This window comes from Hemicordylus capensis, chromosome 4 (assembly GCF_027244095.1).
Source record: "Hemicordylus capensis ecotype Gifberg chromosome 4, rHemCap1.1.pri, whole genome shotgun sequence".
NCBI lineage: Eukaryota > Metazoa > Chordata > Lepidosauria > Squamata > Cordylidae > Hemicordylus > Hemicordylus capensis.
Window position 1 is genome coordinate 250363746 of NC_069660.1, and position 25459 is coordinate 250389204.

Here is a 25459-nt window from a genome sequence, read left to right on the forward strand (position 1 = left end):
TGGCAGTAATTAATTTCCACCTACAGACATCTATTACTGAAACCAGAACATTTACTTCTAGTGCTTAAAACTCTGCTACCTGGCAAGCTGCTTTCCTGTTCATACTAACACAGTCATTTTCTTTCTTTTTTAAGAAAATACAATACCTCCATCTCTTTACCCCTGGTAATCATTAGGTTATTTTCAAGAACTTCCAAATGGTGACATGAAGGCCTAACATTGTCCTTACCATCACTCAAACCCAAAGCAATGTATATGCAAAATATTTCCCATGAGTAATTTGAAAGGACTAATCCTTCAGAAGCAGGGCTGACACTGTATCCCTTGGAAGAGTCTTCATTGCTGCTTAGTATTGCAGAGGCATATACATTCTTCTGACAAATGCATGACACAGATGCTAGTTGCTATAATTTTCATACACTGAAAAAGAAGAGAAAAGAAAAGCTTGTTTTTCATAGGAACATTAAGAAGAATATGAACTAGGAAGGAGACCTAGGACTTTTACACACAGCAGGCTTTACTGCGGGTTTATTGGGAGGCTTTACTGGGAACTCAAAGTTGTCCAAAAACCCCAATGCAAATAGTGGATTTTTTTAAACCCTGGATATAAATCAGGCTACACCCTAATGCACAGTGAAAAACCTGAATTGTGTGTGAACTGCTCCCTGATAACTCATTGGGACTTTGGGGTAAATCTGGCTGATATGTGAACACACCTCCTCCATTCTGGAGGAGATGTGAGTTAAAGGGCTTTAAAACCCCTATGTGAAGAAACTTCCAGGTCCTGTGGTAGCAAGTATGACTTGTCCCCTTTGCTAAGCAGGGTCTGCCTTGGTTTGCATATGAATTGGAGACTGCATGTGAGCACTGCAAGATATTCCCTTTAGGGGATGGACCCACTCTGGGAAGAGCAACTGCATGCTTCCATGAAGAAGGTTCCAAGTTCTCTATCCATGATAGGGTGGAGAGAGACTCCTGCTTGCAACCTTGGAGAAGCTGCTACCAGTCTTTGTAGACTGAGCCAGATGAGCCAACAGTCTGACTTGGTAAAAGGCAGCTCCCTATGTTGTTTTTCCTCAGTTGTAAAATTGCATAATTGGTGACAAAAAGATATCACAGTTCATAAGAAACTGCTGCAAAATGTGTACATGTTCAAGAATAGCTCGTAGGCCCCGGGGAGAAGCCATCATTGAGCGATCGGGTTCAAAGAACCCAGACTGCCAATGAAAAAGGCTGCTGGAATGCCTGTTGCATGTGCTGTCACATGCAAAGAGGGCATGGTCTGATTGCCTGAAGGCCCACTCCAGTCCTCCCCCTCTAATTTCCTAGCAGCACTTGCTGCCTTACAGAATTTATTTCCCTCCCTTCAGCAAAGGAGAGGAACACTGTTCCCTCTAACAGGGCTTCTCAGATGTTGTTCACTACAATTTCCAGCATCCCCAGCTGCAGTAAGCTGGGGATTCTGGGAGTTGTAGTCATCAACATCTGGAAATCCCTGTTAGAAGGAACATTGGAGAGGAAGGGAAATAAATGCTGCCAGGCAGCAAACACTGCCTGAAATGAGACCAGGAGAGCTCGCTTGGGACTCTCCAGAGCCGGAGCCAAGCCCATCTGTGCGTGAAGCCATGTGTGCATGGGGCGTCACTGGCGGGGCCATCAAGAGGGACTGAACACAGGCCACTGTTCGGCTGGCTCTGCTCCTGTTAGGCCCCCTACCTATGTTACTTTGGCAACACAGCTGACACTGCAGAGTATCTCCTTCCTGCATTAGTATAAGCATCTGAAGCTGCAGACCATCTGATTCTTCCTTGCTCCAGTGTCACTTCTCCCAAAAGCTAAGTCAATGATGTTGTAGGAAGGTGCTATGGGGTCCTCCAATGTGCCCCAGAGCTTTTCAGAGTATTGGAGGAGGAATGATATGGCTGCATGCCCCTAAGACAAGAGCAGAAAAGGTCCTGAGATGAGTGCTGTGTGTGGCTACTTCTTGTGGTTTCATTGTTATTTCCATTCATAAGAACAGTCCTGAAAGTAATTCCAGTGATGGTAATTATAATTTGGGAAACATTATATGTCTACTTGCAAGTCAGATTAGAATGTGCCAAATATTAGGGCTATGCACTGAACTGGAACAATAATCAGATCCCATTTAATTCAGTCCCTGTCAGCAACATTTCCATCGTATTGGTTTCAGTGCAAAATTGTTAACATGGATGCTTCCCAATACAATATTTTCTATACTAGCTGGCCCAGCGCAGAGCATCTGAGCACTAGTTCTCCCTGTCTCCCCCCACCCACCAATCTGGCTCCTTGCACCCACCTTCCCCCGCCCTAGCCACTCTCTACCATCCGGGATGGCATCGGACACAGCTAAACCTCCTTCCTGTCCCACATTGGCCAATTTGGCCCCCCACCCCACCTCACCTCCCCCTCCTTAAGCTGCCTCATGGTGGCAGAGAGGACAAACTATGACAGGGCACTGGTGGTGGAGTTGGGAGCAAAAGCTCCTTCTGCTTCTCCAGGACCACCAGCTGCCCAAATGACAGGTTGAAACATTTACAGCCTATTTTGGGGCTCTCTTCTGGAATGCAGGTCCACGGAAGGAGCTTTTGCAGCCCCCTCTGCCACCAATGCCACACCCTGTTGTTGCCACCACCGCCATTCCCACCTCAGATTTTGGTTGTACGTGCAAGCCTCACCCCCATGTTTTAATTGGTAGCGGTTGTAGCAGGGGCAGGAATCTCCATGTATAACCTTAGTGCATTTAGATAGATAGATAGATAGATAGATAGATAGATAGATAGATAGATAGATAGATAGATAGATAGATAGATAGTATTGGACTCTTTCTGATTATCAGTTTTTGTGCATCTTTGCTCTAGTGCTGATGTCAAAAAAACTTGCTTTTTGATTCTGGTGATATGCTGAGGGAGGGAAAGAGGACAACTATGTGATTGACATCCCTGCTTCAAATCAATGCCTCTTCAGGCTTGCAGCTGCTCCAAGAATGCCACAATTGGTTCATCCACCTTCCAATCATAGTGCTTGAGGGGAGGGATGTAGACTTGTATTTACTTGGATGCTTCTGTGTCTGTGCCCTTGACACAACCGCTGCTCCTCAAAAACTAAACATCTCCTTATCTCTTGGGTGCTTCTGTGCACAATTGCTGCTCCTTCAAAATCACATCTCTAATGCCCTGCCTTCTTCTCGGGTACTCTGGCACATGCCAGCCTGCACTCTCAGGAGGAGCTTGCCTCCAAGCATCCAGTTAAAGCAAAGATCTAAGCAAAACATAAAGGGGTGGGAGGTTTGCCTGCATCTCAGAAACTCTGGCACTTTTGCATGAAATGGCTATGGTAGCAAGCCCTAAGACGGGTCCACCATATTTTTATTTTTTAAAATTTATTGTTAAATGTATATACCGCCTTTCATTAAAACAATCCCAAGGTGGTTAATTAACTCTAAGAAAGGTTTACCATGCCTGAATGTTTCATATCATTCTATGTACAATAATATTTTATAGATATTTTGACCATTTCCCATTATTTCCTATGGGCCATTATGGGCCTATTCATCAAGCAGATACCTATACATCAAATCCATTCCGTCTGAGTTGGTACAATAATAGGCTGAATGATTCAATAAGCATTTGCAGTGTATCAGTATCAAATTGCTCTGATAATTTATTTCATGCACAGCCCTACCAAATATAACTCTAGTTTGACACTTTCTCCAAGTAAAATTTTCATTTGTGGAAGCACAGCCAAGGATACAGTGTATATAAACTGTAATATATTTTGTTTGTTTGTTTGTTTATTGTTCAATTTTTATACTGCCTTTCATGATGCATCTCAAAGTGGTTTACAAAAGTTAAAATACAATAAAATTCCATTGAAGTTACATCAGTAAAAACCATAAAACACCAAAAAAACAAAAACAAACCCCAACCATTAAAAAACAAATAGAAACAGGAAAGCTGAAAGCTTTCCAGCAGCCCCTGACGAGTAAAAGCCTTAACAAATAATAGGGTCCCTACTTGTCCCCCCGCTCGTAAGTCCTGCTATGCTGCCTTATCATGGCGCGGGGAGGTGGTGTTCCAAGGAGAGGTGAGCGAAGTACACCAGAGGTATACTCCCAGTATGGACACCCAAAGCACAAAGGTCATCCCAGCTGCCCAGCTAAAGCAAGCAGGCACCTATATTGGGCAGCAGAGATATAGGAAGGTGCTGGAGTTGGACCATCACTTCAGTGACAATGACAAAGGAATCATTTCATAATGCGCCGGAGAAGGCAATGGTAAACCACTCCTGTATTTTACCAAGAAAACCACATGGACTTTGAACCACATGGACTTTGAAGTTCTGAACCTCATTGATAGGGAACCAGAGTAACTGTGGAATGAAATCAAAGAAGTTGTTAAGGACGAATGTGAAAAGAGACTGTCAAAGACCAAGAAACAGAAGAAAGCAAAATGGATATCAGAACAGATGGTGGAAACTGTGAAGAAGCCAAAGTCAAGAAATATAAAGACCTCAGGTAGGAACTTAATAGGGAATTTCAGAAAGCTCTTAGAAGAGACAAGGAGCAGTATTACAATTACATCTGTAAAGACTTTGAGGATGGAAATAGACATGGAAAAACAAGAAAAGTTTTCCAAAATATCTCTGAACCCAAAAGAAGGTTCCAACCTTGAATTGGTCTGTTAAGGAATGCCAAAGGACAGAAAGTAACAGATTGAGAGAAGCTCAAACAGAGATGGAAGGAGTGTACTGAAAATCTGTACAGCAGGGATGTCAACATCCAAAATACTCTAGAAGATATTCCCTACTTGCAAGAACCTCTACTATGGGAAGATGACGTTAGATCAGCACTTCGGTCATTACCAAGTCCGAAGGCTACAGGAATTGATAGAATACCTACAGATATATGGCAGGCAACAGAAGAAGAATCAGTCAAGGCTCCAACCAAACTATCTAGAAAATTTGGAGAATGACAGAGTGGCCAACAGATTGGAAGAGGTCAGTCTACATACCCATACCAAAGTTGTGCAAACCATTGCACAATATCCTTAATTTCACATGCTAGCAAAATAATGCTCAGGATCATCCAACACAGGTTAGAGCCCTACGTGGAAAGGGAAATGCTGGATGTTCAAGCTGGTTTCAGAAAAGGCCAAGGAACAAGAGACATCATTGCTGATGCACACTGGATAATTGAGAAAACCAAAGAATACCAGAAAGAAGTCAATATCTTTTTTATTGACTACAGAAAAGCCTTTGATTGTGTGGACCATGTCAAGTTGTGGAATATCCTTAGGAAAATGGGCATCCCAGAACACCTCATTGTTCTCATGAGAAACCTATACACAGGACAGGAAGCCACAGTCCAGATGGAACATGGTGAAACAGACTGGTTCCATATCGGAAAAGGAGTAAGACAAGGCTATGTACTTTCTCCTTCTTTATTCCATTTATATGCTGAACATATACTGAGAGAAGCTGGATTGGAAGAAGATGAGCGTGGTTTTAAAGTTGGATGAAGAAACATCAATAACCTGCACTACACTGATGACACTACTCTGATAGCTGAGAGTGCGGATGATCTGCAAGCTGTAGTAATGAAAATCAAGGAGCATAGTGAAAAAATGGGACTACGACTAAATGTAAAGAAGACTAAACTAATGACAACTGGTAAAGCAACCAGCCTCAGAACTGATAATGAAGAAATTGAAGTGGTGGATAGCGTCTGCCTTTTTGGATCCACAGTCAACAGTAAAGGATCCAGCAGTCAAGAAATACGCTGCAGACTAGCACTTGGCAGAGTTGCAATGAAGGCCTTGCGAAGGATATTTATTTATTTATTTATTTATTTATTTATTTATTTAACATATTTTTATACCACCCAAAATTACGTCTCTGGACGGTTTACAACAAGATAAAAACAACATTAAAACACTAGTTAAAAACAAAAACAAGAAATTTAAAACACAACAATTTAAAAATTTTAAAACAATATCCTAAAACAACATTAAAAACAATCAAAACAGTATCAGTTAAAAGCCTGGGTGAAAAGATACAGACTTGTAGGAAAGTTTTTTGAGTTCTCCAAGTTTCTTCATTAGATTGGCTGTTAAGTAAAATAAAAAGAACATTGATATAATGGTGTTTAGAAAATAACATTTAATAATAAAACCTTTAGATGCCATGACATGTCTACACCTGCAAAGATTAGAATCATTCAGACAATGGTTTTTCTCGTGACACTCTGTGGATGCGAAAGCTGAACTTTGAAGAAGCAAGATAGAAAAAGTACTGGTGCTTTTGAACTTTGGTGGTGGAGAAGACTTTTGGGAATACCATGGACAGCCAGGAAAACAAACAAATGGATCATAGAACAAATCAATCCAGAACTTTCACTCGTGGCACAAATGACCAGGCTCAAACTATCATACTTTGAACACATTATGCGAAAACCCAAGTTGAAGACAGATCATCCTGGAGAGAATCTATCTATGTAGTTGCTAAGAGTGGACACCAACTTGATGGCACTTAATTAACCAATCAATTATTTTTTTAAAAAAACAACCCCATCCGCTATTCTTAGTGCCATTAAAACTGATCCCAGTATTTGCGTGGGAGATTAATTTTACATTTTCCTAGGTTTATTATTGAATGTTATTTTCTAAACACCATTACATCGATTTTCTTTTTATTTTACTTAACAGCCAGTCTAATGAAGAGACTTGGAGAACTCAAAAACTTTCTTACAATTCTGTATCTTTTTAGTTTGTTCTAATAAAGATATTGTGGTTTGGGGTTTTTTTTTCTAATGAGCCAACAATGCTATCCATTTTGGGGGGGGGGATTGTATCAGGGTTCTTGATCATGTTAGTTTATCTCATTGAGGTCAATGTAATAATATGAATTTTATATTATTCAATTTAAATAATATGAATTTAGCACATTAAAATATGCTAAATAAATAAATAATTTTCAATCTATTTATATAATAAATAAATAATTTTAAATCTTTGCTTTAGCTCGCTGAAGGTTCAGGCTGCTACTCCTAAAGTAAGAATTTAGTGCTTTGAAATATCTTTTATATTAGTGAACTGGCAGTTGGAAAAGTGTTGGTGAAAATGCATAATAGTATTAATCTCTTATAGTATAGAGGCACACATGTGCGTTAGATCTTACCATTGCAGGGGAAAATCCATGATATTTTAACGTCTTTAATAGACCCACCATGATGATGCCATTTTCAAATTGAGACCATGATGGCAAGATTATTTCAGTCTAATTCAAGTGGAGGGAGGGGCCTCCATTATGAAACCATTAAATGAAAGGTTATGAGAGCATAATATTCTGAAAGCAAACCTATAGGGACTTCATGCTGGTTCCATTTTTAATGTGTTTGCAAAGTGGTGAGATTATGAATTTCAGTGCATATCAATGGCAGTGCAGTTAATCTAGGGTCGACCTAGTGAATGACCTAGCCGAGAGACCAGCTTTGATCTACCCTACCCAATACATCAGTTTCCAGTCCAGTTTATTGTTTTTGCCATAGGCCATGACAAAATTAATTAAAATCTACAGAAAGAATGTAACACACGTACACATATACACAAACACACACACAAACAATGGGAATAGAATCGATCACATCAGCTAGAATGGCTTAATAAGATTGGCATGTGTCTCAGTTAAAGCCATGGGAACAATAGCAACTCTTTTCATTATCCTGGGATCCTTGTTAAATAATCAATTTTCTGTAGAACTGACCAGTTAGTACAAACCCTTAGCTAATCACCTATAGATTTCTCTTTGCCAGAGAACCATTGACTAAATAGTGAGGAAGATCTCCTACCTCAAGTTTTCCCAACCTGCAGTACTCCAAAATGCTGCTGAACTCCCTTCATCTCCAGTCTCAATAAATTGTAGCTGGAGATGATGGGATTTGTTGTTCAACAACATTTAGAGTACCACAGGTTGGGAACTCCCACTCTATCTGTTCAGAGCTGCACAGTGGCAGCACAAAGGAGAGGCACAGAAGGGGCAAAGTGCATTTCTGGGTGGACAAGCTGTGTCCCACATGTTAGATTTCTTAAATAGAAAACGGGGGCAGGGGCGCACAGCTACTTTCCTGGGGGTCACTTGCCTACCTTTGTCTCTCACCTGCTGGAGCTATCCTTGGAACTGTGAGGACAGAAATGAAGATTGTAAGGGGTCTTGGTCAGTTCGCCTTCCAGAACTACAGGTGGCATTTGTTGGAATCTGGCAAGTGTGAGTTCTCAGAGGAAACATTTCATATATAAATAGATAGTTCTCTAGAGCTGGGTTGTATTTTGGCAGATAATACCGGGGGGCAAGGGGCTAGCTTTACGTTTATTTTTATTTATTATTTATTTAACACACTTCTATCTATACCGCCCAAAACTCCCATCTCTGGGTGGTTCACAACAAACAAACAAACAACTAAAACATTAGGTAAAATAAATGAAAAGGATAAAAACAACTTTAAAGAGTACTTAAAACAAATTAATGACATAGTAAAAGTTAAAACATTACAATTTAAAATTTTAAAACTTTTTAAAACGATGCTAAAACTGTTAAAACAATATTTAATTAAAAGCCTGGGTGAATAGGTGCATCTTTAAAGACTTTTTAAAAGTTGTCAGAGATGGGGAGGCTCTTATTTCAGCAGGGAGTGCGTTCCAAAGCTCTGGGGCAGCAGCGGAGAAGGCCCATCCCTGAGAGTAGCCACCAAATGAGCCGGTGGCAACTGCAGACGGACCTCTCCTGATGATCTCAATGGGCAGTGGGGTTCATAAGGAAGAAGGTGTTCTCTTAAATACCCAGGGCCCAAGCCATTTAGGGCTTTATATGCTATAACCAGCACCTTATATTTTGCCTGGAAACTTATTGGCAGCCAGTGTAGATCTTTCAAAGCAGGAGTAATATGGTCTATCCGAGATGACACAGAGACCAATCTGGCTGCCACATTCTGAACCATCTGGAATACACAGAAGGGCAGCCCCACATAGAGCACATTACAGTAATCCAGCCTGGAGGTTACCAGCATATATACCACTGTTCTGAGGTTGTTTATCTCAAGAAATGGATGCAGCTGGCGTATCAGCTGAAACTGATAAAAGGCACTTCTGGCTACTGCCTCAACCTGGGAGACCAGGGAGAGGCTCAGATCCAGAAGCACCCCCAGACTGCATACCTGTTCCTTCTGGGGAAGTGTGACCCCATCCAGAACAGGCAGATCAATCTCATTTCCAAAGTTCTGACCCCAATGAGTACCACCTTCTTATCTGGATTCAGTCTCAGTTTGTTATCCCTCATCCAGCCCATTACCTGCTCCAGACAGGCATTTAGGGAGGTTATGCCCCCTCCAGATGATGTTGACTTGGAGAAGTAGATTTGGGTGTCAGCAGCATACTGATAGCACCCTGCACCAAATCTCCTGATGATCTATCTTAGCAATTTAATGTAGATGTTAAACAACATCAGAGACAATACGGAGCCATGAGGAACAACATACAAAAGTTCAGATTTTGAAGAACAATGGTCTCCAAGGGACACCATCTGGAACCTGTTCGAGACGTAGGAGCAAAACCACTGCAAAGCAGTGCCTCCCACTCCCAACCCTCTCAGATGCTCCAGAAGGATATAATGGTCGATAATATCGAAAGCTGCCGAGAGGTCCAAACGGACTAACAGAGTCACACTCCCTCTGTCAATTCCCAATTGGAGATCATCCATCAAGACAACCAAGGCAGTCTCCACCCCATAGCCCGCCTGAAAGCCAGAATAAAATTCGTCTAGATAATCAGTTTTCCCCCAGACTGTCTGGAGCTGGGAGGCCACCACCCTCTCAATTACCTTGCCCAGCCACGGAAGGTTGGAAACAGGCCTGTAGTTACTCAACTCTGAGGGATCCAAGGTAGGCTTCTTCAAAGGCAGTCTAATAATTGCCTCCTTAAGACAAGGAGGCATCCTGCCTTCCCTCAGAGATGCATTTATAATCTCTACCAGGCTTTCTACAACAACCCTCCTGACAGACAGTATAAGCCATGTCGGGCAAGGGTCAAGAGAACAGGTGGTAAGTCACACCATTCCAATCAACTCGTCCACATCCTCAGGAGTCACAAATTGGAACCGATCCTATTTAACCACACAAGAGGAGTCGCTGGACACCTCCACATTGGACACTGAAGTAATTGTGGAGATGGAATCTAAGTCGGCCCAAATACGAGATATTTCTTCCACAAAGAATTCATTAAACACGGCACAGTGGGTAATTGGTGGTTCCAGATTCTGATTCAAGGAAGGAGGGGCACATACTAGCCCTCTCACAACCCTAAACAGCTCCGCCGGATGTGAACTTGCCTATGCAATATGGGCAGAAAAGAATCACTTCTTTGCCGCATGTATCACCTGAGCATAGATCTTCAGATGTGCTCTATGTTGTAATCTGTTGGATTCGAGTCAAGTCTTTCTCCCCTTGCACTCCAGTCATCTACCTCACCGCTTAAGCCCCCGTAGTTCTTCCGTATACCAAGAGGCCAATTTTGAAGCGGGTTGGAGAGGATGCTTAGGACTGGTCATGTCTACGGCCCTGGTGAGTTTGCTGTTCCAGTTTTCCACCAGGGCATCAACAGGATTGCCAGCAGAGGCAACACTAAATCTCTCCAAGGCTTCTTGAAATCCTATTGGATTTAATAACCTTCTCGGGCAGACTATCCTAATAGGTCCCTCACCCCTACAAAGGTGGGAAGTGACTGTAATTCCAACCTTAACCAGATGGTGGTGGTCTGTTCATGATAATGGGGAAATCACAGGAGTCCCCACCCATGGAACACCACCCTGATCATAGTGAAAGACCAAATTAAGCATGTGACCTGCAATGTGCATCAGTCCCGAAACCGCTTGAGATAGGCCCATAGTCGTCATGGTTGCTATGAACTCCTGAGCTGCCCCGGACAAATTGGTCCCAAAATGAACATTGAAGTCCTCCAGCACCACAAGCCTGGGGCACTCCACCAAGCCTGAGACCAGGTTCGTCAGCTCGGTTAGGGACTCTGTTGAGCAGTGGTGCAATCAGTACACCAACAGAAGTTCCAGTCTATCCCTGATCCCCAAACTTAAGTGCACACATTCAGTATGGTCCTACATCTCAACAGGGATCATGGTCAGGGAAATATTGTTCTTATAGACCACAGCCACTCCACCTCCCCACTCATGGTCTCTCACCCGCTCCCCAACAGAGTACTTTGCAGGGAGAAGCTGGGACCAGACCGGCCTGCCCCCTGTCTCCCCATCCCTAGGTAAGCCCAGATGCATTCTAAAACAATCTCACCCGGGACTAATTAAAACAGAAGCCCCCCTATTAAATAGCCCCCCCACATATAAATACCTAGGCCAGGAGGCGTGGCCTTTGCCCTTGCTGTCCCCCGAAGTGGCTCCCCCAAAGGGGCTAGCCCCTTTGGTGTCGCCCCTTCGGTGGCATCCCCTTCGGTGGCAGCACACTAAATAGCCCTGAGCAGCAAGCTCCGGCAGATGGAGTCCAGGGAACTGTCAAGTAACCCCCAGTGGGCCTCATGCCTAACAACAGCAAACTCATTCCACAAAATACATCATTCTTATGGAGTTCAAACTCCTTTTTAACTCACACTGGGGGGAAACAAGGCACTGAGTATCCAAATATCTGAAGCAGATATAAAATGTTTTTGGTACCAGGATTTCTCCCTCTGAGGAGAATAAATGATGTTTGTCCCAAATAGTTATTTGGCATGGCCTTTGGACTTGAGGGTTTTTCTAACTCTCCTGATGTATTCACTTCCAATTTTTCTTTTAACTTCAGTGTGTGCGATGTTATCAGCCTGGAGAATGCCCAAGTATTTGTAATGTTCTTTCTCTTCCAGGTTCTTGATCTTGCTTCCATTGGGCAGTTCTATTCCTTCTGTTTTTCTTATTTTCCCTCTATTCATTATTAATGCAGCACACTTGTCTAGTCCAAACTCCATTCCTATATCGCTACTGAATATACAGACAGTGTTTAGCAGTGATTCAATTTCTGACTGGGACTTTGCATACAACTTCAGATCGTCCATGTACAGCAGATGTTTGATTTTACTTGATGTTTTATATGTTTGGTATCCGAGGCCTGTTTTGTTTAGTATTTGTGAAAGTGGGGTCATGATGATTACAAACAACAGAGGGGATAGTGAGTCCCCTTGGAAAATGCCTCTTCTAATGCTAACCTGTCCAAGTGTCTTGCCATTGATTGTTAACTGTGTACTCTACCTGCTCATGGCTTTTTAAATAAATATCTGAATGTTTTTGCTGACACCAGTTGTTTCTAAACATTTTAGTATCCATGTGCGAGGCAATGAATTGAAGGTTTTCTTGTAGTCAATCCATGCAACACTTAGATTGGTTTTTCTTCTCTTGCAGTTTTCTAAAATCATTTTGTCAATCAGCAGCTGGTCTTTTGTGCCTCTGGTGTTCGGGCAATTTCCTTTTTGTTCAGCTGGAAGCTGTTTGTTAGTTAATAAGTGTTGCTTCACTTCATCTGCTATTATTCATTATGCATAATATTATTCATTATGCACTTCATTATGCTATTATTAATAATTTGAACATGGTTGGTAGGCAGGTGATCGGTCTATAATTACTTGGAACTGCACCTTTTGCTGGGTCTTTCATTATGAGATGAGTTTTCCCAAAAACTCATCTCATAACTCTGGCTCAAAAACAGGTTCAAAAACTCATCTTATAAACTTGTTAGCCATTGTTCAACATCACCGCCTTGCAAAATGTGATTGAACTGTTTTGATAGTTGTTTATGAAGGCTTGTTAGGTGTTTAAGCCAAAAGCCATGCAGTTTATTATTATTATTCTCTTGTTTACACAGTCAGACAGGTGTTATTGACTCGTTTATTTTATCCAGACATCAAGTCCTTCCCAAGGACCTAGGATGGCTGAATTTTATTGTCAGTGTTGTTGTTGTTGTTATAGATATCATCGCAGTATATAGGCTGTTCCCAGTAAAGCTGCTTTTTGTAATTGGCTGATGGTGATGATGATGATGATGATGATGATGATGATGATGATGATGAATTCAATTTCTGTACCGCCCTTCCAAAAATGTCTCAGGGTGGTTTACACAGAGAAATAACAAATAAATAAGATGGCTCCCTGTCCCCAAAGGGCTCACAATCTAAAAGGGAATATCAGATAGACACCAGCAACGGCCACTGGAGGTACTGTGAGGGAGGTGGATAGGGCCAGTTACTCTCCCCCTGATCAATAAAGAGAATCACCACGTTAAAAGGTACCTCTTTGCCACGTTATCAGGGGTGATTGGCAGTTCTCCATGGTTTCAATCAAAAATCCTTGCCAGATGTACCTGGAGATGCCAGAAATTGAACCTGGGACCTTCTGTATGCAAAGCGATGTTCTACCACTGAGCTACAGCCCCATGCCTTCGTTCTTTTTGACCACTTACAAGCCCACCCAGCCCTGAAGAAAAAGCTATGGTTCAGTGATTCAGCGTGACACACTTGTCAGGCAGTCCGTTAGTTGTAAGCAGAAATATCCATGCTGAAATTGAAATTCTACCTTTGCTCCCAGTTACTCCATATGTCTTACAACATTGTGTCCTGGACAAGTTTGGTGGACTGTAGTTTGGCACCTCTAAGTAAACAATACAGGTTCAAATATGAAAAATACACGTGTTGAGATTTTTGAAAGAGGGCTGCATCTGCTATAATACCTTCATCCGGTAGAATACATATTATGCATATAGGTATTTCTTCTCATTTTTTTACAGTATTTCTGTAGCATTTTCTGGTGCACAGTGTGTAGCATAATGCTCCTTTCACTGTAATCCTTATAACAGCCTTGTACAATATGATTAGGCTGACAGATAGTGATTTCCCCAATACCACAAAGTGAGCTTCAAGAGTGAGCAGTGATTTAACCTGGGTTTCCAATGCTCATTCCTATTGCTCCACCATGGCCCCAGAGACAAAGAACAACTGCTTTTCCAGACTGATAACAGTGACAGTTTCAGCCCAGACCTGTTTACTTTTGCAGTAGCTTACTCAGCAATTGGTCTGGGTTATTAAATCCCTTAAGAAGTTTGAATGAGCTAATGCTGAATATTTGTTTTCTGTGCTGAGTGCCACAGGAAGGATGTGTTAAACCTTTCCTTGCATTCACAGTTCACTTGACTTCAACCACGGTGTCATTATTACTCAACAAATGAACAGAAAACAGAGGCAACTGTAATGCAGTCATGTATTCACTTGCTTCTATGATAGCAGTCTCTTCGGACCATGCAGCTTCTGATGCTGTCCAAAAAATAGCAATTTGTTAGTAATGCGAGTACAGTTTTTTTGACATGATGGGCTTATTCGAAAGGATCACACAAGACGAGACATGCAGTTCCATGTCTGCAGCAAACAAAGTTATCACCAGCAAACGGTTCTGGTCCCCCATTAATCTCAGTTATCTATCACAGGTGGTAGAGCTGTGACAGACATAGTGAGTGTGTGAATACCAAGTAAGCTGCGTGGTGCAGAAATTTTCATATCTTCTCAAGTAGATCACAAATTAAATTATCCTGACAAAATAGAAGCATATTCTCCCCCCCCGCCTTTATTTATTTTGATAATGTATAAGCTGCACTGCATAACAAGACTCACGAGGTGGCTAACATATAAAACAAAGCAATCAAATCACAGAAGCAGCCAAAGTCATTAAAATCCAGCTCAAACTACAACACAGCTTTATGACCAGGTACAGAACATGCTTTTTTTTTTTTTTTTTAAAGTCTTCACCTGGTACCCTAAGAAGACATGAGAGTTGATGCCAAGCAAGCTTCTCTGGGGAGCTTACTGTATATCCAGGGTGCCCTAACAAAGAAGGCCCTTTCACTGGTTACCACCCGCCTAACTTCAGAGCACAGAAATGCTGGAGAAGAACATAATGTTGTGAAGAATGCAGAGTTACATAGGAAGCTGCCTAATACTGAAGCAATCCTCACAATCACTCCAGGAGGCTACCCCCTTCTGCGAAAGCACTTCCCTCCCTGCAGATGATCACTGCCTCCTCCCTGGGTGGCTGGATCAACCACCCACACAGTTACTGGCTTTGTCACGGAGCTGCTTGTGGCGGTAGAGATTGGGGGCCACCCAGCCCCTGGAAGTCCCAGAATGCCCAGTGTGATGCTGGGATGTTTGTTGTAGCCTCTCAGTCAGGGGTCTCCTCGTGAGTCACCGCAGAACAGATCCACACCGTGATGACTCATGATCAGGGAAACGGGGTTAGCGGAGCGCTAGTGGAGCTCATTTTAGGGGAGGGGGAATTAGGCAGGCTAGCAGCCAGGAGCCACGCAGCTCCCGGTGCTGCACACAACCATGGAAAACCGGGCTGGCCTCCCTTAGCCTGCTTTTCTGTGGTCATGAGAAAAGCCTCACTGAGTCTCAGATCATTGGTCCAGCTAGTTCAGTATTATCTACACAGATTGTCAGCAGTTGCTCTAAGGTTGCAGGCAGGAATCTCTCTCAGCCCTATCTTGGAGATGTTGGGGAGGGAACTTATAACCTTCTGCATGTAAGCATGCAGGTGCTCTTCCCAGAGCATCCCCACCCCCCACAGTGAATATCTTACAGTGGTCACACATGTTGTAGCAGATTATAGCCTTTGTCTCAGAGCAAGCTCACATGAAGGAATGAAATGCTGAATCATCCCTGCTGAGCTTTCTGGCAAAGGCTACTCCTAAAACTCTTCTGTATTCCTGGTAGGTTCAAAAATGGCTGCTACCAACACCCTTCTCTGTTACAGAGCTTGAACCTCCCTGGGCCTGGGGTGGAATTCCCAGAGAAAACTCTCTTTTGTTATTGGAAAAGTACAAAAATCTTCCACGTGCAAGCCTACACATGGTGAGAAAACTAATAGTTGCTGAGCTCCTGAGACGTGTTTCCACCAGAAGGGAAAAAATAAAACTCTTTCACACACACCCTTTTCTCCTGAGCTAAAAATCCACTTGGAGAGGCTTGTACAAGAAAAGAACAAAAAGAAAACAGTTTTATTCACACGCTACAGACTGCTTCCATCTGTGGTGTTCTCAGCTTTTAGTTAAAGGTAAAAATATTCAACAAGTTATAAGAATACTTCAAAAAGCACCCTAGATGAAGGTGGGGCAGCACGCTTTAAAAATTGTAGTTACCCAGTTGCAAGGAACAGGTATGTAGGAAAATACAAAGGAAAAATACACAATTAAAACTTACAGAGTCTTTTGAAAGATCCTGGCTGGATAGGTGTAGGTCAGTGTTTCTTAGCTTAATTACTTTGCAGATAAAACATAATAGACCAGTATCAGGGATATATAAACTACACACAAAAGAAAGAGAAAGTCTAATGCACAATCCGACTAAACAAACTTTCCCTTGACTAAATTTCCAGAAGCCAACATTCTGGCTTCCTTTGTCTTGAACTCACCAAATACTGGATGAGAATTCAAGCTGCCTGCCATCCTGGCTTTGCAGGACCTGTAGAAGGGATCTTTTCCTGCAGCCAGTTCTCATGGCCACATCTCCGCCTCTGTACTCCCAGCCTGCTTCTTCTAACAAATAACTCTTCTCTTCCTCCCAAGAACTCTCTAGGTCCCACCCACCTGGTGTGCTGATTGGCTGAGCTCTGGAGTTCATCAGCCTGCCAGTCAGGACAGGGTTCACTTCCGGGTCACTCTTTAGGGGAGAGGTGGCTGATCACTACACATATCATCTCCCATTCAAATGCAGACCAGTGTGGATGCTGCTTAGGAAAGGGGACAATTCGTGCTTGCTACCACAAGACCAGTTCTCCTCCCTGAGTGGAGACAGTCCTTTAAGTAGCCAGGTCTCAAGTTGTTAAGGAATTTGTTGGAAACAACCAACACTTAGATTTGTGCCTAGAAATGGGACATCAGGCAGTGAACTTGTTTCAAAATTGCCTTGGGTTCACACAAATGTTGGTTACTGACTTTAAAACTAGATTCAAACAATTGTGTGAACCAGACCATCGTTTATGATCAGGATTGTCGTAATTATTGTTGATTTAGACTGCTGGTGATTTACCACAGTCTGCACAGAACCACTTGCAAAACCATTTGCTGCTTATGATGATAATTTCACCACACTCCTGTAACTAGTAATTTTTATAACATGGATAGACAATACCAGTGACCAAGTTAATGAATGCTAAATGGTCATCATCATTCACCTTTACACCAATATGAGTGAAGAAGAACTAGCATGACCAAGGCACGCATAATTTACATATGTAAAATTGCATGTGCTCATAAACAATCTTTTTGAAATTGGCAACATGTTGCTACTTCAGAAAACCATAGGAATTATGGTTCCTACTAGCCAACCCGCACAGAGCATCTGTGTGCTCTTTGGGGCTGGCTGTTCCCTTCTCCCTCCTGCCTCACACTCTTGCCCCTCTTCCCTTCCCTCCCACCCAACTCTCTTGCTCCCTCCCCTCCCTCCCACCCCACTTTCTCTTGCCCTCCCTCCCCCTCCCACCCCTCTCTCTCACCCTTCCCTCCCTCTCACCTTCCTGCCCCAGTCTCTCCTGCCCTCCCACCCCTCCCCTCCCCTGCTCCTCTTTCCTGCCCCCCTCTCCCCCACTCCCTCTTGCCCTCACCCTCCCCTAGGCTTCCCCCTGCCCCACTCCCTCTTGCCCTCCCCCTCCCCTTGCCCCACTCCCTCCCCCTCCCCCTGCCCCACTCCCCTCCCCCTGCCCCACTCCCTCTTGCCCTCCCCCTCCCCCTGCACTCCCCCACTCCCTCTTGCCCTCCCCCTCCCCCTGCATTTTTAAAAGCTCTACTTACCGGGCCACCGCCACTCTTCCTTCCGGGGGGTGGTGGAAACAGGAGAGTCCCACCACCCGGTTCCCTCCCACCCCAGCCTCCTACAGGCTCCTGGCCTTGGTGGCCAGCCCTGACTCCGCCTGGCCGAGAGCTGCCTCCACGGCCGGGCCACCATGCCAAGTGCCGCCTCCGCAGCCTGCCGGGCCCGCTGCCGCCGCTTGCCAGTCTTTGTGGCCACCCAAGGAGGCCAGCCACCTCCCCCCCATTTTCCCCTCTCCTCCTGGGTGTGCCAGCCAATCAGGCACCTCCGCAGTCCAGCCAATCAGCTGGGCTGCCGGGAGGCATTCCGATGGCACACCCAGGAGAAATAAATAGATAGATGCACACAGGAATTAAATACATGTGTTTAGGTATTCTGATCAATGAGATGAATTAATGGAAACTAATTTAATAATTTAGGAAATTAGCAAACATCAACCAAAGCAAATTCAAACATGCTACAAAACCAATCAAATATTGGGCAATTAGCAAGCATAAAACAAGCAATCTCCAGCAATAAGGTAAAAATCCAGGGTGATAGCATGATTACCAAAGAGCAGGATAACTAATAATGAATCAGTAATTGCCATGAAAAAAGGAGAAAAAGAGAGATGAAAGATATATATCCTACCTCCCCTTAATTCAGCTGGTGGGCCGGGCGGTGGGGGAGCGGAGAGGAGCAATACATCCTGCATTGAGAGATTGGGAGATCCCAGAAGGCAAATCAGAGGACTCCAGTTTTCCAGGATGCTCTCCCCTTCAGCTCAATTAATCCAAACAACTCAATTGATCTTATTTTTATCTACCATTAGCATTTTTGAATTAGGAGTGATGGGTTAGTTGGGGCCAACCTCTAGAGTACTGAATCTTGTTTTTTCTAAAGGTAAAAGTAAAGTGTGCCGTTAAGTCGATTTTGACTCCTGACGCCCACAGAGCCCTGTGGTTTTCTTTGGTAGAATACAGGAGGGGTTTACCATTGCTTCCTCCCACGCAGTATGAGATGATGCCTTTCAGCTGCTGCCCGATATAGTACCAGCAGGGATTCAAACTGGCAACCTTCTGCTTGTTAGTCAAGCATTTCCCCGCTGTGCCATTCTACTGGCCTGCAAATAAGGGCTCTGATGATAGCCAAGAAAAAAATCATTGTCATAGTCAGTTCATTATTGTTCTCTACATCATGAAAGCTTCATCTAGCAAGAAGGCTGAGATACTTTTTGTCACACACTCATACATTTATTTCATAAAGGTGAAATTATGGTAATATGATCTATGTGGCATTAGTTTTCATTGCTGTTTATTTCAATTCATGTAGAATGACACTGATGGTGTCGAATATGGTGGCCAACTTCTAGACAAGGGACAAGAAACACATTATTCCAGAACTAAAGAATCTTTACTGGCTTCATGTTGATTTCTAGACACAACTCAAAGTGCTCGTTTTAAACTGCTGTCAGTTGCTATCGAAATCCTCCTCTATGTCCCATCATTGTCTCTAAGACACCAAGTCTGGCATGAAAGCTATTCAGATATGTGTTAGTGAATGAACCACACTGTTAATGGAACTGCTCCTGGGGAATTGGCAGGTACCCCTGGCTATGTTTTAGGCTTGTTGTGGGGGAATTAGCAAGCTTGAATGGAGCAGTCCACCACCTCAGGAAAAAACACAAAGCTTCGGTCGTGGAAAGAACTGAACAGAGAGGTTAAACTTCAAAAATAGAATCAGGTTTATTATAGGTTTTTGGGGTACAGGAAGAGAAATAATTATTAACTAGCTGACTGGGGGCATAGCGTCTGCGCCCCTAGTTCGACTCCCCCCCCTTCAGCCCCTTCTCCCTGACTCTGTCTTCCGGCGGGCATCTCTGACACTCGCCCAGCCCGCTTCTCCCCCACACACACACCCAGGGTTTCTCCGTCCCCTCCAGCCGCCGCCTCCTCTTCCTGGCGGCCCAGCTGCCTTCTGACCCCGCGGGCGCACAGGCCGCTGCCACTGCCATTTCCCCCAGCAGCAGCTCAATGGCCTCCTGCCGCACGTGAGCTCCCGCCGCCCAGCCAATCCAGTGCCTCCATCACCCAGCCAATCCTCTGGGTGCTGGGATGCATCCCCACAGGCATGTTTTCAAGAATTATAAAGATAGGCAACAACATTTCCTTAGACTTTTAACTGAAATCTACTTTTTAAATTTAAATGTGGTTTTATCTATTGTGATTTTTATCTGTTTTATGAATTTTAAATGTTTTATATTTTATATTATGTTTGTATCTGTACACCACCTGGAGATTTGTATATTAGTTCATATGGAAATTTAATGAATGAATGAATGATATTTAGCCAACAAAACTAGCAAAACCTACAGATTAATAAGACTAAGTTACAGCTCACAAGGAGGCAATTTGGCTTGAGTTTCCAAATTAAGTTTTCTGGTAGGAGAGAAATGGTCTTCCGAGAGAACAGTCCTGGATTTTAGAAGGAGCCAGAAGGAAAGGAGTGAAAGGTTTGAAAGGTTTGAGAGCAGGGCTTAGCTACTATCTTGATCTGTCTAGTGGGGCATTTTGACCCGTGTGGCTTGGTCGATACTGAGGAACCTCTCTTCGCTGGGGCAGGCAGGGAGGCAAAAGGCAGGAGCCGGAACCCAGGGACCAGGCAGGGGTCCAGGAACCAAGTAAAATCCAAAGTGGGTCTGATCTCAAGAGACCAGGATCTTGCAGCCAAGAGGTCTGTACAGACTGGGTTAAGAAAAGGGGCTGGTCTGGAGGTGCAAAGCAAGGCAGCAGTGAGAGTCAAGGCAAGGCAAAATGGAGGTGCCAATGCCAAGATGTAGTGAAAGGGAGCTGATGCATCTGAAGAAGAAACACCTGGTGAATCCAGGGTAGAGACACAGGAGACACACGGATTGATTGTGTCTTTGCTACTTATAGATAAAATCTTGCCCAAGGGCATTATGCTGTTCACATCTGGAAAATGTGGATAAAAGGGACAAAGCCCAGGACATATCATTGTCCTATTCAAATGTGCTGGATGTGCTTCCTTTCAGTACAAAGGCTGAATAGGTCTAACAGAGCTGTGTGAGGTGAAACGCAATAGGTGCATCAGAGTTTATCTCGTGTCCTTTTTGAATACTTGGGAGTAACTAAAAATGTTAACAAGCTAGATTCCTGTGCCCTGATCCAACCATTAACATGCTCATTAGCAGAAGAGATGAACTGCTACCTCTTTATCATGCCTTCCTGAGGAGGCAATATCTTGACCTGATCTGCTGTGCCAACATATGGAGGATACTTGACAAATACTTGAAAAGAATAGTGCTTGATTAAATCATGTCTATTCTGTCATTTCCCACCTGAAAGGAATCAGGGGGGCAAACGCAGGAAGGTTCCCCTGCAGTCTCAAAATTAAACTTGACATGAGAGCCACCATTTCCCCAGCTACGCACCAAGTGACATGCCTTATGAGTTAGCTCATTTATACCTATAAGAGATATCACGGTCCCATAGGATCTGGACAGCAAAATGTGGAAACTACCAGCCGGTAGCCCCAAACTAGGTATAAGGGTGCTCCTGGGAGTCCCCACAGGCTCTCTTGGTAACACCACCTGTGCACTATCCTTCTGGAGATCACCTAAGCCTAGGCATCTTCTGAAAGCATTGCTTTCAGGAAGGAAGGAAGGAAGATATCTTTGTAGGTGCTGGATAATGTCAATGGGGCAGTGACTGTTGGTGGCAGTATTTTTAACATCTGTAATTCTAACTGTATTAATTGGGTTTTAATTGTGCAGAATGTTGTCTTATCATGCCTTCGCTTATCCAGAGATCAACTCATTTTCAAAAAAGCATCATGTATTTTTCCAAACCATAAAAGCTGAATAGGGATGTGCAAACTGGTTTGAGTTCAAACTGGTTTGGTTCGACGGTTCAAACTTGGACCCAACCGGGCACTGGTTTTGCGCTGCAGGTCCGAGTTTGAACAAAACTGGCCCCGGTTTGAATCAAACCAGTTCAAACCGGTTTGAACTAGTTTGAAGCTCCTAGGGTCCATTTCAGGTCTGTCCTCCATTTTGTGAGGCTTGTTTTGCTTAATTTGCTGACTTTGCATCAGCTGAGCTGTTGATTCTGTGATTGCCAGCTGGTCATAGACCGTAATAAACTTTGATTGATTGATTGCCAGCTGTGTGTTGGTGTGTTGTTTTTGCCTTGCCCATAAATTCTTTGTAGTTTGCATGCTGGTCAGTTGGTTTTACTGCCTTGCACCGTCTAGTTAGGTCTTGTTGGTTTGTGGCTATTGTGTAGCTTAGTCTGTGCTGCTGTGGTGTTTGGTTTGGTCCCCTTGGCTTTGCAGTTCTTTCTGTGGTTGTTTTTTGGTTCCTAATTGGCTGGCTTCTTAGTTGTGTCACTGTGTGTGGTGGTGGCATGCTAGGGGCACAAAAGTGGGTTGGCCTACCCAGGGGTGCTTACCACTCACCAAACCCCAAGGCAATCAAACACTTCTCTGATCATTGGTCTAATTTCTGAAGTATGTTTTATTTCCCATAGGGAATAATGGGGATTTGTAGCAGCCCCACCCCTTTGGGGGGTGCCAGGGTACCACAAAGTGGGTCTGAGGTCATGGCAGGGCTGGCCTCAGCTACCCCCAGGCACCCCCAAAGTAGATTAGTTTAACCTTACCTGAATCTCCATGCTTATCATTCATTCATTCATTCATTCATTTAATTTTTAAATTTGTATACTGCCTTTCATTAAAACAATTCTGAGGCAGTATATGTTTGTATGCAGTTGCCCCTGAGACCCTGTTAAGATCTGCTGTAATTGAGTGAATTAGCACCTGAAATACTCTACTATATAAATAATTACCCCCAACCTGTTTGTGAGTGTGTGTAGTCAATACCTCTTGCAGTAGATTTCAGACGGAGACAAGATGAATTGCCAGCTCTACCTAAATCCCCTCTCCTCTCCTCTCCTCTCCTCTCCCTGCAATGTCCTGCTGATCTTTCATCCCATTCATCTATTTCTGTTTGGGCTATCATGTGAAAAAATCATGTTATACTCACAAGAGCACTCTCAAATTACTGATAAAGGATCAGTTGGATAAATGAGATATGCTTATTAGTGTGCCCAGTCTGAACATTTATCTACCACATTATCTTTGCAGATCTGGCTTCTGCAGTAGCGCTGTCACCTATTTTGATCATTGTACAATGCCCATCATGTACATGCACAATCAGTTCTTTCCTATATCCACAAAAGATCTTCAGGTATCTGAATTACATGATAATATCTGTACTTCCAAGGCATCCTTCTTTTAGTAAACACAGAAAAAGAAACACTCTGCAGCTTCTTTTAAATTATGTGCTTCTCAAGTGAGAAATGATGGTACTAGAGAAAACATTATTTTTCTCCTCCTTGGCTTCTATCATAACTTCTAAAATCATTCTTAGTCAGGTATAATTTACAGTAGGAGGCAAGACTAAACATGAAACACAGTTACTCCACTATTTGCAGAAAACACCTCACCTTTCACTTCTAGCACATAAGATAAAATATCTCCCATGCAAATCGGTAGATTCAGAAATCCTGCTTTGCTCTCCATGTAAGAATACTTCCAACAGCAATAATGCTGCTATGCCTTTTGAGTTATCTGTGTTCTTCTCTTCACTATTCTGTTGCTTTCTTATAAGTGGCCCTAAATTAATTGTGTTCTTAACTAGCAGATTTTGTTTGTACATCCATGGTTTGACTTGATTATTTTACCAAGAGCAGAGAAGGAGAAGAAGAAATTCTGAATTTTGTTGCTGGAGAAGATTCTTGAGGATACCATGGACAGCCAGGAAAAGGAACAAATGGATCATAGAACAAATCAATCCAGAACTTTTACTCAAGGCACAAATGACCAGGCTCAAGCTATCATACTTCGGACACATTATGCAAAGATCCAGCTCCATTGAGAAGTCCATAATGCTTGGAAATGTTGAAGGAAAGAGAAGAAGAGGATGATCAGCAGCAAGGTGGATGGACTCGATTACGACAGCAATGAATGCACTACTGAGAGACCTTAAAGGCCAAGCTGAAGACAGATCATCCTGGAGATAATCTATCTATGTGGTCGCTAAGAGTCGACACTGACTTGACAGCACTCAATCTATCAGTCAATCAAAGAGAAGAAAATGGCTCCTGGATTAGTGGTGACATTTACTTGTTTCACTCCCCTCTCTTCTCTTATGCTTCTTCCCTTTGCAATATTTATTTATTTGCATTTATATCCTGCTCTTCCCCCAAGGAGCCCAGAGCAATGTATATGGTTATGTTTATCCTCACAACAGCGCTGTGAGGTAGGTTTGGCTGAGGTATAAATGGCCTAGCATTTCATGGCTAAATGGGGATTTGAACTAAGATCTCCACAGTTCTAGTCCAACACTCTAACCACTACACCACACTGGCTGGTTAGAATGTTTAAGGTGACTAGGCTCTGTGAAATGGTCAAGTCACCTTAAAATTTTCAACTAAAAAGGTATCCCTGAATAAATGAGCAACATTTTTTTAAAAAAAGTTAAATTATTTTTAAAATAAATATTAAATAGATAATACTTGTACTGTAACTACAATCATCCCTCACCAATTGTGAATGTTCTGTTCCGGGAAAACCTTGCAGTTGGTGAATTTTTAGTAGACGAGTCATGGAAATCAATGGCAAACAGGGAGTTAGGTAAATCGTGGTCGCAAAAATACAGAAAAATGTGGTAAAAAACAGGGGAGAATCCCTCCAAATCAGTCAGTAAGAGGAGTGAAGGGGACCCCCGAAAATAATCTCCAACCCCAGGAAATGACCCCTGTCACCAAAAACGACCCCCTGACCCCCAGAAATGACTCCCTGATCCCCAGAAATCATGAAACCCCCCCCATGTGTGTTTTTTTTTAAAAAAAATCTCACCAAACCACGGCTACTCAGGTCAGGGTGGGTGAGACCTGCCACAATTTCCTGGTCGCAGGTACTCAAAACCATGATTGGGAAACCTGTGGTTGGTGAGGGATGATTGTATTTAAAAAAACCATTTCCCACTTTTCTCACACATCAAGTTGGAAGTGAGTACTCCAGGCTGAGGTGGCTTATGCTGGGATAACATAGGCTATATCAAAACAAAATAAGTGTGTTTTTTCTTCAAAACTTCTGCATTTAATGGATGTTCAGTGTCATTCAGTGTACAAATGGGAGAAATTGTAGTTAATAATAATAATAATAATAATAATAATAATAATAATAATAATAATTCGATTTCTATACCGCCCTTCCAAAAATGGCTCAGGGTGGTTTACAAAGAGAAATAAAACAAATAAGATGGCTCCCTGTCCCCAAAGGGCTCACATTCTAAAAAGAAACATAAGACACACACCAGCAACAGTCACTGGAAGTACTGTGCTGGGGGTGGATAGGGCCAGTTACTCTCCCCCTGCTAAACAAAGGGAATCACCATGGTAAAAGGTGCCTCTTTGCCCAGTTGTGGGCAAAAGGCCTGTTCCTTCCATGCACCAGTGTCCAATCTTCTTGCAAATGAAGCAGGT